Source organism: Chenopodium quinoa, unplaced genomic scaffold (assembly GCF_001683475.1).
Source record: "Chenopodium quinoa cultivar QQ74 unplaced genomic scaffold, ASM168347v1, whole genome shotgun sequence".
NCBI classification, from domain to species: Eukaryota; Viridiplantae; Streptophyta; class Magnoliopsida; order Caryophyllales; family Amaranthaceae; genus Chenopodium; species Chenopodium quinoa.
In genome coordinates this window covers 405828-423665 of record NW_018745177.1, presented here as the reverse complement: position 1 = coordinate 423665, position 17838 = coordinate 405828, and positions in this window count along the sequence as shown.

The window sequence follows — 17838 nt, the reverse complement described above, 5'->3', positions numbered from 1 at the left end:
TGAATGCTTCGTGTTGTTTAGCAGGATTAGAGTACATCGAGTTTATGAGCCATATCTTCTGTTCTTTAAAGGAGAAGGTAGCACACCACCAATGTTCCTCCATTAGAACAGGGACAAATATCTGTAATTCAAAACGCTTAATTACAACAACACAACTTTCAAATGAGCACACAAAATACAAAATTTAAAACATCCACACCATGCAAAGGGTGCCCATGTTTTTTGGCAAGAGTGGGAGCATCATCCATGTCTGTCACCAACTTAATCTGAAAAATGCAATATAAACAAAAGTATAAAATATGACAATTGTAAAGTTACAAGTACCAAAACAATTGAAACACAAGGCAAATTATCGTACCATAAAGGCAGGATATAGCTTTCACTGTGCCCCTCATACTTGATACCCCATTTCTTAGTATACAACTTTGATGACACAGCCACACACTCCGTACCAATCCTTCGGTGACAATGCTGAATATTATGGAAACATTTCTTATTAGCAAATTCCCTTTCACATTCCAAGAGAGTTTGACCATTGAAACCAAAAAATGCAACACATCATATTAGTGCAACAACAAGACAACATATCAGCACCAATTAATCAATACATACACTAATTAGGGCTTGGATGATATCTTATTTGAATACCATCTTAGTCCGGAATGTATCAGGATGGTATAGTATCTGTACACCATTTTTAATGTAACATGAAGACATAGTATTTGAATACCTTTTTTCCAAATCAATAGTAAAGTTAGCACACATAAAGAATTACATCTACGTCAGTTACTGTAATTATTCATTCAATATTAACATGAAAAAAACCATGTGCATGCACTCATCTTCCACTTGCGGAAGACCAAAGTTTAATTTAATCCACTTTACAAGATTCAAATCAGTTGCCTTAAGCTTAGACACCCGAGCGCTACGATTTCCGACGTAGTCTCCTGAAATTACCTTTGAAGACGACTTTAAGGTCCACTTACTGTCACTCTGATTGCAGTTCTTTTCTCCATCACCAGCTTCCTCTGAAATATGTGATACTGCAAGTTCATGTGGTTGCACTTGTGAACCCTCATTTGAGAATCCTTTCCCAAGCCCTTCTTCCCCGCTTTCACTATTGGTCTTGTATCCTTCAACTACCAAACCATGCACAGCTTCCCCTTTGTCACTAGACTTGTCCCCCTCTTTCCCCTTTGAACTTAATTCATTCCCAGTTTTGGGATGATGAACGCCACAGAATTCAAAACACAAGACCTAAGAGGTGACACCCTGAATTACATCTAAAACCCTCATTTGTGTATTCCCATCATCAACAACATCCTCTAACTTCCTGAATGTATCATCCAGAGAAACCCTATTCACGTTAGGTGAATCCAGCTCGCGCTCCTTAATAGAAGAGCTAGAACCAGTAGTGACATCAACATTACTCGAAACAGGGGACCTTTCCTTCGACGCACTCCTCAAAGTAGGTATGCTTATGCTATTGCGAGCTTTCAGTATCTTCTCCATATTCTCAAACATAGGCTTCATTATTTCCAAAACCTAGCGTAAACAAAAAAAACAATGAGTTATATATAATCATAACCACACTATTCATGTTGTCAAAATAAAATAACTTTGGTCAACTTTTGTGATTTATACAAAAGAAATTAATAATCATGGTGGATGTTATTAGATTCGTCTTAGTTTATATTTTCCAAATATCAAGTTTTTATAATTTTTCACTCATATATGCCAAAGATATTAATGGTCAAAGAAGCACATTGGAGACCGTGCAAATGCAAAGTGAGTCGAACTTTTAGGAGCGGAGGAAGTATATTTTTTTTTAACTCTATAAATTAATTGGACGCTAATAAAAATGATGCTTTCCCTTGTAGTTAAGTAATTTTCTTTTTGTTCTAATTTAATTCTTGAATCAAAATTCATATCAACAAGGGAAAGTATGATTTTTATACCCATATACTATTTCTGTATCTGTACTCACCTTTTTATCTTCGTAATACCTATCGCTCATACAATCATACCAATCAGCCAATAAGACCATATACGACTATATGTTGATACGTAGTACAACCCTATTCCTGGAAATTTATGGGGTCCTAGGCATAATGTTATAAAAGTGCCCCTTACATAAACAATTTTTTATACGTAATTTATTTTAATAAAAGACAATAAAAATAATTTATATTATTTAAATAGTAAGTCTCGATACACAATAATAACTTTGCATAATTTTAAAAATAAATGTCCCTGTCCAAAAAAATCATCATAACAAGCAATTTCTTATAGCATTTTTTGATGCAAAATCATTTATAATTAAATCAACATCATATCGATGTTTTCTAACATATCCGTCTCAATTGACAATATCTTAATCGTTGCTATAATATAAATTAGCTTTTGCACCAAAAAAAATATTAATTAGCCAAAATTAAAAGGCTTGAATTTGAATAATTGAATAAATATGAAACGGTGTAATTAGAAAGATTAATATTTTGGAGCAGATACTCATAGAAACCGAAAGATTAGAAGAAGTGAAAAGGTTATAGTGTATTGCATGGTAATCTCCACCTAATTGACAGGCTGATAACTAAGTAATTTAATGTTAATTGCTAAATAAATGCATTAATTATCTTTTTAAAAATAGTTTTTTTTAACGAGTAAAAAAAACGGAGTAAAATTCTATAAGTATGGCAATTGATTTTTATTTTTTTTTTAAAAAAATGGGCCCCTTTCTGATGTGGGCCCTGTAGGACCCTAGGCCTACCCTCAGGGCTCGGAGTACATAATTTTCAAAGGATTGGACTCGTATATGATATATCTCCTACATACTCTTTCAATAAAATCCACAATCTATGTCTCTGCCCAAGTAATCACGAGATTTCTAAATAATGTTCCTCAACAACTTTGCATTCTAAATTTCTACCATATACTACCTTCATTTTTTTTTGTTGACACCGTTTGACTTTTACATTATTCACACACTACACTTTGACTCGTTTTTGTGATTTATGCATAGGATAAAATATAGTCACGTGGGATCTTGTTTGAATCGTCTCAATGTATATATTATTAATATCCACTTTTATTAGAAAGGTGTCAACTAAAAAAAACGGTAATAGTAATTGTGACTTACGTAGTACTTCGTTGGATATTTGAATTTCAATTTGAGTCACCCACAAGATAAAGAAATAAAAACATCAACCAGGGTAACTACGTACAGGTACGTTTAGTATCATAATCAATTTCTAATACTTCCTCCGTTTTTCTTTTATTGCACCATAAGGACTTTTATACTATTCACTTAATTTCTTTGACCATCATTTGTGATTTATCAATTAGGAAAAATATAGTCATGTGGGATCTAGTTAGATTCGTCTCGAAATTTACTTTTCAAATATCAAATTTTTATAATTTTTACAAAAGTAAAATTGGAGATATTAATATCTCAAGTAATGCATTGGGAGGTGTGAAATCCCTCATGGTGCAATAAAAAAAAACGGAGGAAGTATTTGGTTTTCATTTTAAAAAGTAATATAATATAATATAATATAATATAATATATGGAAAAGTTTGTATAATGAATTTAAAATTAGTTACATCTATACAAAAAAGTAAACATTACGGCTTATTTGGTATTTTTTTTGTTTTCAGATTTTGATTTTTTTAAGCAAAAAATCAAAAATGGGAAACAAAAAAGGTATTTCCACTTTATTATTGTCAATTTTCAAAATTATCATGATTTACATAAGTTTGACTAATTTTTGATTCATTATATAACATATATCATTTGATTTTGATAAACAAAAATAAATAGAAAACTACAATGATACAAATGATCCATACTGGTTTTCATATTTTGTTTTTATTGTTTTTTAATAAAGCCTTTTTCACTTCATGTTAAAAAAAAAAAAATTTGGTAAAAATAATTAAATTTCAGTAAAAATAATTTTAGTTTTTGGTGCACAAAATAATTTTAGTTCAGTAAAAGTAAGTTCAGTTTAGTAAAATTAAAATAAAATTAATTTCAATTCAGTAAAAATAGTTTTAGTTAAGTAAAAATCAGTAACTTATATAAGAAATATAATAGAAAATCAATTAAAATAATTTTAATTCAGCAAAAATAATTTCAATTCAGTTAAATAATTTCATTTCAGTAATATTAATTTAAGTTCAGCAAAAATAAGGTAAAGTAAACAATACCTAAGTAAAAGAGAAAAAAATGATAACAAACAATTCCACTTTTATTTTTTTTATTTTTTTAACACAACACTTTATTTTCCATGTATCTAATTTGAAATGTGGGGTTTAGCTAAGCTTAATAATGGGCTGGGTTAGTTATGGCCCTTTGGGTCTTATGCAACAAGTAATAAACTATAGACCTAATTTTTGTTCAAATCGTAAAAATAGTTGTGTTTTTAAGTCCAGGCTAATGAAGTCCAATTATATTGGGTTAAACTTTAAGCCTTGCATAAACCTTTTTTTTTCTTTTTTTTTTCCCCTCACTTTTAATTTTAAGGTAGTTTTCCTTATCAGAGAGCAAAATACTTTCTCAATAAATAAATAAATAAAAATCAAAGAGCAAATACAAAATTTACAACTACTTTAAGGTTTAAGGTCTAACATAAGACCAAATGGAAAAAAAAAAAAAAAAAAAAAAAAGGTACTATCCAAGATAACGTTGTTAGTATATCGTTAACATTAATACTAATTTTGAACTTCGAGGTTAGCAATGATATTATAAGTGTTAAAAAGAGGGTTACACGATATCTTCAAAAAAAAAAAAATTGGTTACACAAAAATAACATCCAAAATACAAATTTTTGTTAAGTGTATGTGTGTGAAACACATATGTTCCATAAGTTGTTCACTAGTACAAAATCGATATGAATTGGACTGGACTAAAGACCAAAAATATACTGTATTATTCAAGACTCAAAAATCAGACCAGTTATGTTAGAACCAAACAATAAAGCCGTTTCAAAACCGAGGCTTTGGTTGTTTTTGCTTATAATAGACGACGTTGTTTGTGTTAGGCAAGATAAAGTAGTACCTCCGGTCCAATTTACTCGCAACAAAGGAATATTTTATGTCTCACAAATAATACCCCTTTGTTGCGAGTAAATTGGACCGGAGATAGTATAATACTCTACTAGCCAAAGGGTTTTGAGAAACAACTTCACTTTGGGCCTTGTGTTAGTGGGCTTTTCTTCCTTGTACTCTCTCCATTTGTTACAATACTATTTTTTGCAAATGTACATGTTACTTAGGGCCTGTTCCGATTTATTGAAAATAAGTGAACTGATCTGAACTGAATATAGTTGAAATGAATTGTTTATAGAGATAAGGAAATTAAGAACTAAACCTTACTCCACAATACTTATACACCTTCCCACTCCAATCCAAAATTTTATTACACTGCCCCACCTTTTTATATATTCACTAAACTAACCTACAAACATGAGTCGTAACTGTATACATCAAAAGAAAACGGCGGGAGTATCATTATAAAAATCGATCAATTAGTTTTGATACCCCACTTGCCCTATGGCAAATGATTAAATTAGGAAAAAAAACATAAGAGAGGATTGATGTGAGTTGCATTTTGTTAATGGATCCCATCCAAATCCAAACCATAAAAAACAGCCCACCGTCCTTCCAAGAAATAGAGGCCAGTTTGCAAGCTCAACTTGCAAAATAGCAACAACTCATAACAAAGTATATTTCCCAAATTGCAAATGATACGTCGTACGAAAGTTCTATAATTGACATTTCATGCTAATTGTACAACGCATTTTGCTAAATAAAGTAATTATATTTATCCAATACCTATTATTATATATTACATGATCCATCACTTGAAACACTAAGCTAGTTGACATATTAATTAGATAATTTATCATATTATAGTATGACTAAGAAATCATATAATCTTTAGTACGTACGTAGTAAAAAATAATTGGTGTTACACTTCTTGTTAGAGGGCCCCTTAGTATAAAAAAGCAAAACAAAAACACGTAAAAAGGCAATAATTTGTTTTAATAATATTGAAAATATCACTATCATGGTAGCAAAAAACACATCAAAGTTATATTTAGCCTTTTTGGATTAGGTTTTTGTGCATCTCTTTTAAAGTAATATATTCACTTTGATATTTGATTACAGCCGTAATTTGCCTCTTGTGAGGGGATGTGTTATGAAAGAAGAATAGACTAATAATACTACTAATTAATAACCTTTCAATAAAGAAAAGCTTTATGATATATATACATTTCACACGTTAATGCATGACATTATTGCGAGTTTTCAAAAGACTAGTCGAAAACTAGCAAGTAAATGAACTATGCATTGTGATGAATCTAAAAATTTGTTGTTAATTTTTAATATTAACTTGATCAAGGGGCGAAGTTAGGAATCAAAAAATAATGGGTCAAATGTTGCCTTCTCCCTTACTTTGTTGGCAAGCATAACTCCAACCTTTGCCTTCTCCCTTAGTGGGCAAAATTGGGCCACAGTGGGTCAGTCCTTTCGTCAAAATTCCATGACTTCGTCTAGACATAATAAATAATTTAGTAACAAACAAATTAATATTACAATATTATGCAATCTGAACTACCGAGTACATGATCATATATATTGTATATCTCTTTAATATAAAATCTTTGGGAAAATACAAGTTAATCTACCAAATAAACGAATTTTTGTTAATCTGATGACATTTTTGTAAATACATTGAAAAAGCAAAGTCATTTATTTAGTACTTTTGGTGAGTTGTCAAATTACTGTTTGTTGTTTGTTTTTACTGTTTGGTGATAAAATTACAAATGCACCCCTCAACTAGTACATGAAAAGACGCATATACCCCTCCACTATTACTTGAAAAGAAAATTTTGTTTATCTGGGAAATTGACTGGGTATCCCTCAAAATCTATAAAGTCATATCGAGTGATATTCAATAGGATTTAATAAGTTAAAAAAACATACAAACAATTGTCAAGTATATCCATATAGGTAGGTAAATGTTGATGTTAACAAAAGAAAAAAGAAAAATATTAGTTTCTCAAGTGTTAATTGTTCCTTTTGGTTCTATTATTTGTTCGTTCTTTCCATTTGAAATCTTTTAGCAAGAAAATAAAACTTGTTTTTACCTGTTCGCTTTTATACAAATTCCAGTGCTAACTTTTCTATACATTAAATTAATAATTAAACGACTGTATATTTACAAATTATAATTTAATAAAAGACTAACATACTAAGACGAATCTATCGAGATAATTTTACATAATATCATACGAGTAATGTTTTACCTTATGTATTGACAAGGATATGTTAAATGTTATAATCGACACATTCCAAATGGTATGTTGAATGTTATAATCGACACATTCCAAATGGAAAGAACAAAAATAACTGAAAGAGTATGTTTGATTTGTAACTTTACTCACATCATATAGTGGAGTGTTACATGCATGCGTATATGTAAAAAAAATTAAATAATATAAGTACGTGCATAATGACATGGAGATGTGATGTATATTTGATATTTGTCTATTATTGTAGAATTAAAGTAGCTGTTATTGTGACTAGGCTAGATTCTTATCCTTCTTTTTTCTCCTTTAGGTTATACACACAAAATCATATTTTTAATTTTAACTTGTCACATAGTATAATAATAATTTATACTTTTACAACCTTTTGGTATGATAATAGTATGATTTTATAAACTTTTGGTGATGCACTGATGTACCAAATCTTTGGAAGTTGGCCATCACTGTTTAAGGTTGGAAATTCCAGCTATATCACACCGTGCGCACCTTTTACTCATTGCAAATCTTTGTATATCAAATTTAGAGTGGCTTATATGCCCTACATGATGAAGATGTTAATAGACATTTCAGTTTTTCATTTACCAATAATCACATATATACTCTGTATTAAACCTAGCAATTAGGCCATGCTTAGCTTAGTACGGAGTACGTAGTAGTGTTTGGCTTAGTGATGAAGTACTAAAGTGTTTGGTCGATTATGGGAATGGATTAGATTCTAATAGGGGCTCTTTGGATGTGAGGATTCTCCTTATCCTTCTCCCTCACTTTTGATGAGTCTGACCTATAATGAATATCGATCGATCGACCGATTCAGTAGAGTCCCGGCCTCTTACCTTTTTTTAAAAAAAATAATCACATATTAAAAGAAAATAATCACGTATAAGTTTGATTGTATATTTGATATGTATGTTCAATTTTTATTTATTTTTTTTATTTTTTTTGTCAATTCTAAAACATTTGATCTATTGTTACTTTATTTTATTTTTTCATATTAACCATTAAAACTTTAATATGAAAGTATTGAGCATATATTTATACTTTGTAATTTTAAGATGTATCTAATCCAAAAATCACCTTGACAATATAAGAATTGATTGAATAAAAAAATTTAGTTTGATAAAAAATCAGTTTCTCAAAATTAGTTCAATTTTATAATATATTGCTCAATCATAGATTGGTTGACGATTTGACATATACATTAGTGCACACCATAAATTAATACTATGATGCATGTAGTTATTTGGTTCACAATAAGTATATAAGTACAATAATTTCATTGGAAGTTGTACTTCCCAACATATAATGGACGAAGTTCCTAGCTTAACTCCCTCTTAGAATGTACTTTCCGAAAAAGTCAAAGTTCTTGTATCTCGCCAAAAAAAAAATTGGCAAACCAAACAACATGTCATGATTGCAATCAATAGTTAGATTAGTTGCTAAAGTTATTTTGACAATATTATTTAGGATCACCATTACTATTAAGTTCTACATGAGATAATTGTTATAGCAACATAATTAGATTTAAGTTAATCTAGGCTCTATAAAATCATGGATACAAGCATTGGTATACCATACAAGCAAGAGAATAAAAAATAGAACAAAAAAAAGAATATAAAGTATGTGAAAACATGTTTTGTTTTTAAATAATTCATGTGTTTGAAATCTCTTTTTTTTTTTTGACAAGAATTTTTTGTATGTTTTAATTAAGTTTTTATATATTTCTATCTTTTTTCCTATTTAACATACAAACAGGTAAAAATAATCATTTAATTAGAGCTTATTAGGCAAGAAAGGATTTTAAATCGGTATGCATGTGACGATGATGATGATTGTGTGTACATACGGAGTACCTTTTTTGTTAAAAACAATCACTTTTAGCAAACTTTATTAGATCAGTAAATCATAAAGTTATTCTTTGAGTGTTAAGAGTCATGTATAGAAATGTCTTAGTTAGATATTTGATACTCAAATTGATAAATAAGAAATACCTGAACATGATGTTTAATTTGATAAGTTCAACACATTTTTAATGTGTATGGCATGCATATTGAGTTGTTAACCGTATGCATATGTATGTGTCACTCACAAATTAAATACCCTAAATTGGGTGGTTTGGGAGAAACTTCTTAGGATTGGTGAAAGTGTGTTTGCCTCCTAATTCCAATTGTTGATTTTGTGTTGTTGATACATCTGTGATTCCTCTTTTTGAAATTGCTAATAAAGGAAAATTATTCAAACACTTTTATAGCAATAAATATGTTTACCCTTCAGGAAAGGTGAGAGTCGAACGCAAGCCTCATTTTTTAAATTTATTCAACTTTGATTTTTCATAGACTTTTTCTAAATCTAGATTTAAACTTGAATATGACATCGTAGCTTGCACGTTGATGCATGATGTTTGTACCTTAAAACAACACAAATATTCTCTTTTTATTTATAAAATTGAAGTATTATTGTGCTCATCATCCATTTTTTAAAATTTAGCATTGATTTGCCTTCGGATTGATGTTGGGAAGTAGTGATGTGCATGGCACAAATTATGTCACTAAGTCGTACGTAGGTATAAAAGAAATAGCTATGTTACTTCAACTTAGGAGCAAATTTCTTTTAAAAAAAACCAAGTAAATGCTTGTTTCATTTCGGATCAAAAACATACAAAAAGTCAACCACCCTTGAATAATTTTTATAATTAGCAACTAAATCATAGTACTACTTTTCTTTAAAATACATGAAAAAACTTCAACGGTTAAAAAGTCTCAAGTAGAGTTATACGTGTAATACTCTCAAGAAGCCATTTGTAGGCAATTAGTAAGCCATTGCCAGTTTGCAACATTATTTAATTATGTCTATAATTGAAAGTCAACCAATAATGAGCTTCATTCTAGGTATGATTGCATGTGTAATTAACATTTTTGGTACTTTCGTATACACTTAAAATAGAGTTCTAACAATTAAATATCATAATGATTGATGTATAAGCTAAGCCGCAAGTATAGCATTTGTAGCTACTAAGAGTCTAAGATGGGCATACAATGCCAAAGATCTAATTAAATATTATTAGACAATAAGAGTTGTCTACTAATTAAGATGATGTAATCATGAGTAGACCTAACACTCGAGTGTGAAATTATACAGTATTTTTTTTTCTTTTTGTTATGTGCACAACGCATGACAATTACTCGATGAGCAGGTTAAAACACTTGAGTCTGATAGATCTCAATGAATATTGTAAAGCTAGATGTTGTTTGGTATATTAGAAGTTTAGCAACAAATTTCGCTATTAGTTATAAATTTCCCCGTCCCTTAAAACCTTAAAATTTACTCTCTCCGTTTTTAAATACTTGCTCCACTTTCTTTTTACGGTCATTTTGAAATACTTGCTACATTTTCTTATCTGGAAAGCTTTTATAATATTTAATTCATTTCTCTCAGCTAGTGAAACCTAATTTTATTACTACTGTAGTAGCTTCTCTCTCCTCCAATTTACCTTCCACTAACTCACTACCTTTATATTTTATTACTTTCTCCCATTTCTACTAAAGATCCGCATATAGAGAAATGAAACAAGTATTTAAAAATAGAGGGAGTAGAATTTTATATCATTACATCATTTAGTATGATATAGGTGTAAGGAAAAACAAGAACATGTGAGGTTTTGGTATTTGTACTTTTAAAATATCTTTTTTGTTTTTATGACTTTTACTTATTAATTTTATACTAAGAATGATTAAAGTAGGTGTATAAAAGCATGAAATTCTATTGGAAAAGCATTCCTAATTATTCTCCTAATATGACATACCATTTGTTTGTGTCTCTCATTGGTAAAGATATTTTAATTTGTGATAAATTAGGTCAAAAAAGCTTTATGTTATGGGGAGGTCTATCTAATAGAAACATCTATAATAATTATTGGTAGAATAAGAGTTCAAATTTGTATTCTGTTTTTAGATATGATTTCTATTAGGCAAGATTTTCATTGTAAGTGTAATTTGGCTTAGCTTATCATTAATTATAATGATCCTTTTATCCATGAGTTGCAAAAGCACAATGTATAGTTAGAGGAATTAGAGCTAGACATGTTGTGTATGAAACGAGTCAAGGTATATATGTGTTCGTTGGGTCAAGCTCTTGTCGATCTTTCATTTGTGAGGTCAATGCACGATCTGACGCATATGTAGTACCATGTTGAGCTAATAGACCCTTGGCCTAAATCATTTTTAGAGATTTTTGTTAATCAAACGAACCATGTGTTGGCTCAGCCATACTCAGCACTAATCATACATAATTAAAACTTTATAAAGCAATCTAATGTCGGTGTCTTCCTCCATCCATAATTTAGTTCAAATTCAACATTTAATATTGTCGTCCAAGATGTAAAATATATGAATTTGAATAATACATGAAATATTCAATTATTTGGTGCGGCTATATCTGAATGAGTACCCGTTCCTTCCAGTCATTAAACCCATGCATGTGGCATATTGACAATCACCAAATATCCAATCCTATTGGATTAGATTGTACATACGATTAAGAATAAGAACCTATTATCGAACTCACACCTCGGACTATTAAGCCAAATATATAATTTCATTGGATCAATACGTACCAATCACATACATTATCCATTACTTGCAAGATTAAATCATAACATTTGCCCCAAACTTTAAAACCTAACTAAGAGCTATCCAATTTTGCCCAGTCTTACAACTTCCTACCAAATCCATAACATTGAAATTTCAGCCTCCTAATAAAGTCGGTCAATGTTGAAAGTATGGACTAAGTAAAACAAATATAAATGAAATAAAATAAAATAAAATAAAATAAAAGGTAGGCATGATATTGGGGTACGGAACTCTACGTACCAAATGAAACTACTTTGCGGCCCTAAAAATAAAAATGCACCAAACAGACAAATAATCGACAATTTAAGCCCCCACCATTTTTTGTTTTGGCTTTTTTTCATCCCCAACTAATTTTTTTTTTTTTTTTTTTTGGCTGAGTTTATTAGTTTAAGCCCCCACCTTTTTACGCGTATCAAACGTATGTAAATAGAGTATAGAGTACTCCCTTTGTTGAGTGAAGGGGTCGTCACCTTGTAACACTCTAATAATTAATATATCGAATGTAATTGATGTAACAATAGCCGTTTAGATAAAATAAATGTATCCCCATTCTAGTCCTTTTAGCTCTAGTCTTTCTCAGATGTGCGATTGGCCGCGCTTATTGTACGTCCTTTTGGTATTGATGGGGGGCTTGGGGGGTTGCTCTGGTGATCACGAGAAAGGGGAAGAGACGGGGAACACTTTAGTCGCTTTTACTATGGGCGTACGAGCCAAGTTTAGTTGAGTATTTACCTTGTCAGTCCTATTTAAGTTAATTTAATTTAATTAGGAGAGCAAGTCCAGGCATTTAACCATGTTAAAATGTTTGTTAAAATTTTCTTAGGAATACTATCCTAATAATCGAATCCTATTTACATAATGTCCAAATTTTATCAAGATAAAGCAGTGTCAATTTAATTTTATTTTTTTGGTGTTTAGAGAGCCACAATGATGGGGGTGAGAATCAGTCCTAAGATCTCCTAGAATTGAAAGGGAAGCTCTAACCACTTCAGCTACCCCTCACTCTCTTTCAATTTAAATTTATAATTGTGAAAGAGTCAATAAAGTTTACTCCGTACAAACATGCTTTGATCAAGTTTCATTGTTAACTAACAAGCTAGCTCATTAATATATCAACGAGTTATTTCATAATATATATTCATGTTCAAGCTCATCTAATAGACGAATTTAAAGATTGTCCAACCTTGACTCGTTGGGCTTTAATTGAAATCAAGCACGAGAATTACATTGAGAGTTTAAGCTTGTATATGTCCCTACATATGTTAGCTCATCTAATAGTCTTGGTCATATTAATGTTCATAGGCTCATAGCCTTATAATGAATACGGAGTAATCGGTTCACATTATTATAACACTAAACTAATTTTTATCTTTACATCTTTGATCACTTAACAATAAACTGAAAAACGTATGATAACTTAATTAGATTATTAAGTTATACAACAACTAATTGATGATCATCAAGTTAAAAAGTATTTGCACAAAAACGACTTATTAAATGCACTAGAGTTAATTGACCTAGAATAGCTTGTTGTACCATTTAAGAGTACACGCACTTTCTTTAATTCCAAAATTTCTTGCATAGTAATGAAGCTCAATGAATATGAAAAGATGAGTAGGTGACGTACCATCCAAGATGATTGAGTATGATAGTACAATTTGATGATGATTTATTATTATGGGGAGCAATTGTGATGTCTCAACTGTTCTTTTTGCACTAATATGGAGGCAAAAAAAAAAAAAAATTGGTTGTGGTTGTTTTTTTTTTAAAAAAAATAAAAATAAAAAATTATATATATATATATATATATATATATATATATATATATATATATATATATATATATATATAAAATCATTCTTCATTAATGGGGGTCTTGGAGGAAAGTGTTAGGTGAAGGACAAGGTCCAAGACATGGTGACGTACTTACATACTCTAAATAAGTACTAACCTTTTTCTTCGATTATGACTATTAACCTAATCAATCCTCTAAATAAGTACACTAATTTGTGTGTCATATATTCTTAAATTAATATCCGATTAGAAAAATATTATATGTTTATTTTTAGCCCTACGATCTACATATAACATTTACCCTATATTATTTATTTATTTATTTATATAATTTTTTTGTTTCAAAATAAAATTTGAAACACTATTAAACACTTAGCCTGGTTGTCATGCAGAATTTTAACCATAAATGTATTTATTTATTTTACTTTGAAATATAAACTTAATATTATAAAAATTTGTAAGGAAATAAATTTAACAATCAATAAAATTAGTAATTAGGTCAAAACTTAGTGTTGTTGCAATTATTTTTAAACAATATATGACATATGTTTAATTGTTTTTTACATAATAATAAGAAAAATATAGTCATAATTACAATAGTTGATACTCCCTCTCCCCCCCCCTGGTTTGCCTTGTCATTCCATGCCCATGAGAAGCCAATTCGTAAATGATTTAAACCTGGTAGCTAAAAGGTAGCTTATTTATTACCTAATCAATGTATATTGTCCTTCTTTCCAACAATTGAGAGATTTGGAAGGAAAACTCCTAATTATTCCGCGTCCCCCCCCCCCCCCGCGTCCTTCCCACTTCCCTTTCTCTATCTAAACACACCGCAAGTCTCATTATCATTATCAAGACCAAGGCAACGCTAAGGAATGATAATTTGGCCTTGGCGAGAGTAAAAATTTATAGGACTAAGCTAGCATTAGAAATAATGTGAGAATAAAGTAGTGGACTCATGGTCCCTCATACTCAATTATGGTATACAGGAAATTTAAAAGGATATTTTCAAGGTTGAAAAGTAGGGCAATTTTTAAGGAACGGAGAGAGGCGTAGTAAGATTTTATGATCTTACAACTAGAATTTTCAAAGTGTAGACCTATAACTCTAAGTGAATGTCGTTGTTATCCTCTACCCCTTGGAATGATGCTAATATATATCACCATTTACCACATCTAAATTTTCACACATAATAAGATCAAAAGTTGATGACATCCTAATTTAATTAAAAGGCCAAATATGAGATTAGTAAACATAAAAGGATCATAAATTAGTAAATGTCTTCTCCTGAAATGTCCAAACAAAGCATTAACTAATGAAGTGTTTGTTTCAACTTCAACCTTTGAACTACGAATGAAGTGTTTGTTTCCTTGCACTAACTAATGCTGAAACTAAGTTTAAATAAAAACAACTCTTCCATAAAATTACTCCACTATATTATACACTAATCTATTTGTAACTAACAGTCACACTGACCTGTTCCCCAACTTGAGCTACAATCAAAATAAAATTTGTTCAAAAATAGTCTCAACAGCTCATAATTTTGCAAATTACATGATTTTACCTATAGACACCTCGTAATGACTAGATCACATTTCCATATATACTCTATGTACATACTTAAAATTAGTAAAAATACATTTATTAAATCAGTTACAAACATTACCATTTTAGAATAGACGATTTTTTTTTCTTCAAAGATTCAAAAATATTAATACGTGTATGTGACAACTAGTTCTGATCACGTACGTGTAGAGTATTGAGTTTAAAAATCTAAATAATAGCGAAATGTACGACCTAAATAACTATAATAGGTCCCTACTAAGCTACTAACCACTTATCACACAAATTTGACTAATTTGATTCAAACAACGAGACCTCTTCATTCAATTCTTCAATTCAAACGATTAATTATTAATTTAAGTTCATTACTAACATAATTGACTAAGATAATTTTATGATATTGTAGTAGTCTAATCAATGGTGGTCGAAAGAATAATAACGTGTCACTACGTGACAATTTTATTAGCAGCCTTGGAGCATAAAATCAATTATTTGATGGGAAATTAGTGAATCCAGCATATTTTTCACCATTTTTGTAACTTTAAATGCAATGCTGCTTAATTTGACTAAAGGGACAACATTGCTCACGTGAATGATTGATTGCTTGTTGAAAAAAAAATGCTAATCAACTATCTTAATTAATTAACATTATTTTTGCCATGCAAATAACAAAACAATTACCGTACCAATTGCTTAGATTAATTTAAATTTCATGCTACCTTCATTCGGCACCGAAATTAAAGAGTTAATTACTACATAAAAAAAATAGACGTGTACTAAGTTGCCAATTCATCGTTTTAGGAACATTATTGATGAGAAATACATAATGTAAGTATATTCTAAACCTATATTTCTGAAAAAAATATTCAACATATTCCGTTGTTAATCAGAGATTACGTGGTTAGTATAATTTCAAATCCTGCAAGATCCTCGTCGTCAAATAGATTTTATTATAAATTCAACAACCAACAATTTTTTACATGGTCATTGTTGGACAATTTTAGAGCCAGGTGACAACATTGTAAATGACTATAAGCTGCTATCAAAAATGAATTTTTGACCATAATATTTGACTATGGTAGTTATTTATCCTTATTAAAAAAAACCAAGAAGTTGTTAGTTTTGAATGATCTTCCTTAATTTTGATTATGTGGTAACATTTTATCCTTACAGCTTACAAAATATTATTGGGTGTTGTGTTATATTATAGTTGAATTTATTCATTTCACAAATACGACGTTGTAATTTGCTATATAGAATTCGCCACCTTTGATCATTTAAATATTATTATATTACATTATTACGTATGTTTTGCTCTAAAAATGTATTTTTAAACTTATCTTCATCTTCAAAGTACTTACTTTAACAAAGATTATGAATTTAGCTTTTATTAAGATAAAAAAAAAATCAATTGATTATTCCCTCTCCGCCGTACAAGAAAGTTGGGATAGGAGTTTTTTTTATGTTATAATAATAAAGAACAAATGTACAAAACAATGATGAACTCGAATTGCATGATATGCCATGGCAATTTAGGACCATTGAATTGAAAATGATAATTTAGTACCAAGGTGTTTAATTGTATTTGACAATTCATCATTATCAATATCTATTTTTTTTTCTCGAAAAATTATAATTGATACGACACATTTCATTACTCAAAATCTTATTAGATACAATACAAAGCTACATATGTGACATAAGTTTTATTTCGATCAACATTTACTATAACCTTTGCACTATATATATTCAATATTTCTTTGGTACGGTGAATATTAATTATTAGAAGAAAACTTAATCATGCAAGACCATCTCAAAGTACAATTTCAAATTAAAATTATTAAAAATTTTAATTTTTACTTATTGAGAATAAAGATAATACGGAGTAATGATAAATTTATGTATTGACATGCCAAAAAAATCAAGGTATTGTCAATATATATTCAGATGAAGTATAAAATTGGTCTAATTTAATTGGCAAGCCAAAAAGTGATCATCTACCTTAGATTGGTTAACTTGGATGCCAAGTTGGATAGTCCAACCCCTAGTCGACCATAAACTAGATTCAAAGTGAAACTCATCTTGCAATTTTTGATCAAGCATTGTTACATTTGGCATTATTATTTCTCCTATTATTTGGAAATATGCACGAACTAATTATAAGATAGTGTATTAATGGTGTCTACGGTTGTCGAATAGAAATTGGCTAAAGCCTCTTCTAGAAAGTTTTGTTTGGCTGGCAATATAATGCCTAAGCTATCTACATACTCAAACAATGCCGTGAACACTTATGTTTCTCGTAACCAAACTCGTTGGCACGCATTTTAAAAAAGAAATACATTTGATAAGGTAAACAGACGAATTAATCTAAATAACTTAAACATCTGTAAGAAAGATGTATTTCTCTTCTTAAATCTCCATCACAAAGTACGTATGTGTCAGATAGATTGATAGCAAGTGAAGTATTATAAAACAGAAGAAGTACATCCAAAAATAATTAATTTTTACATTACTTTTCACTTATA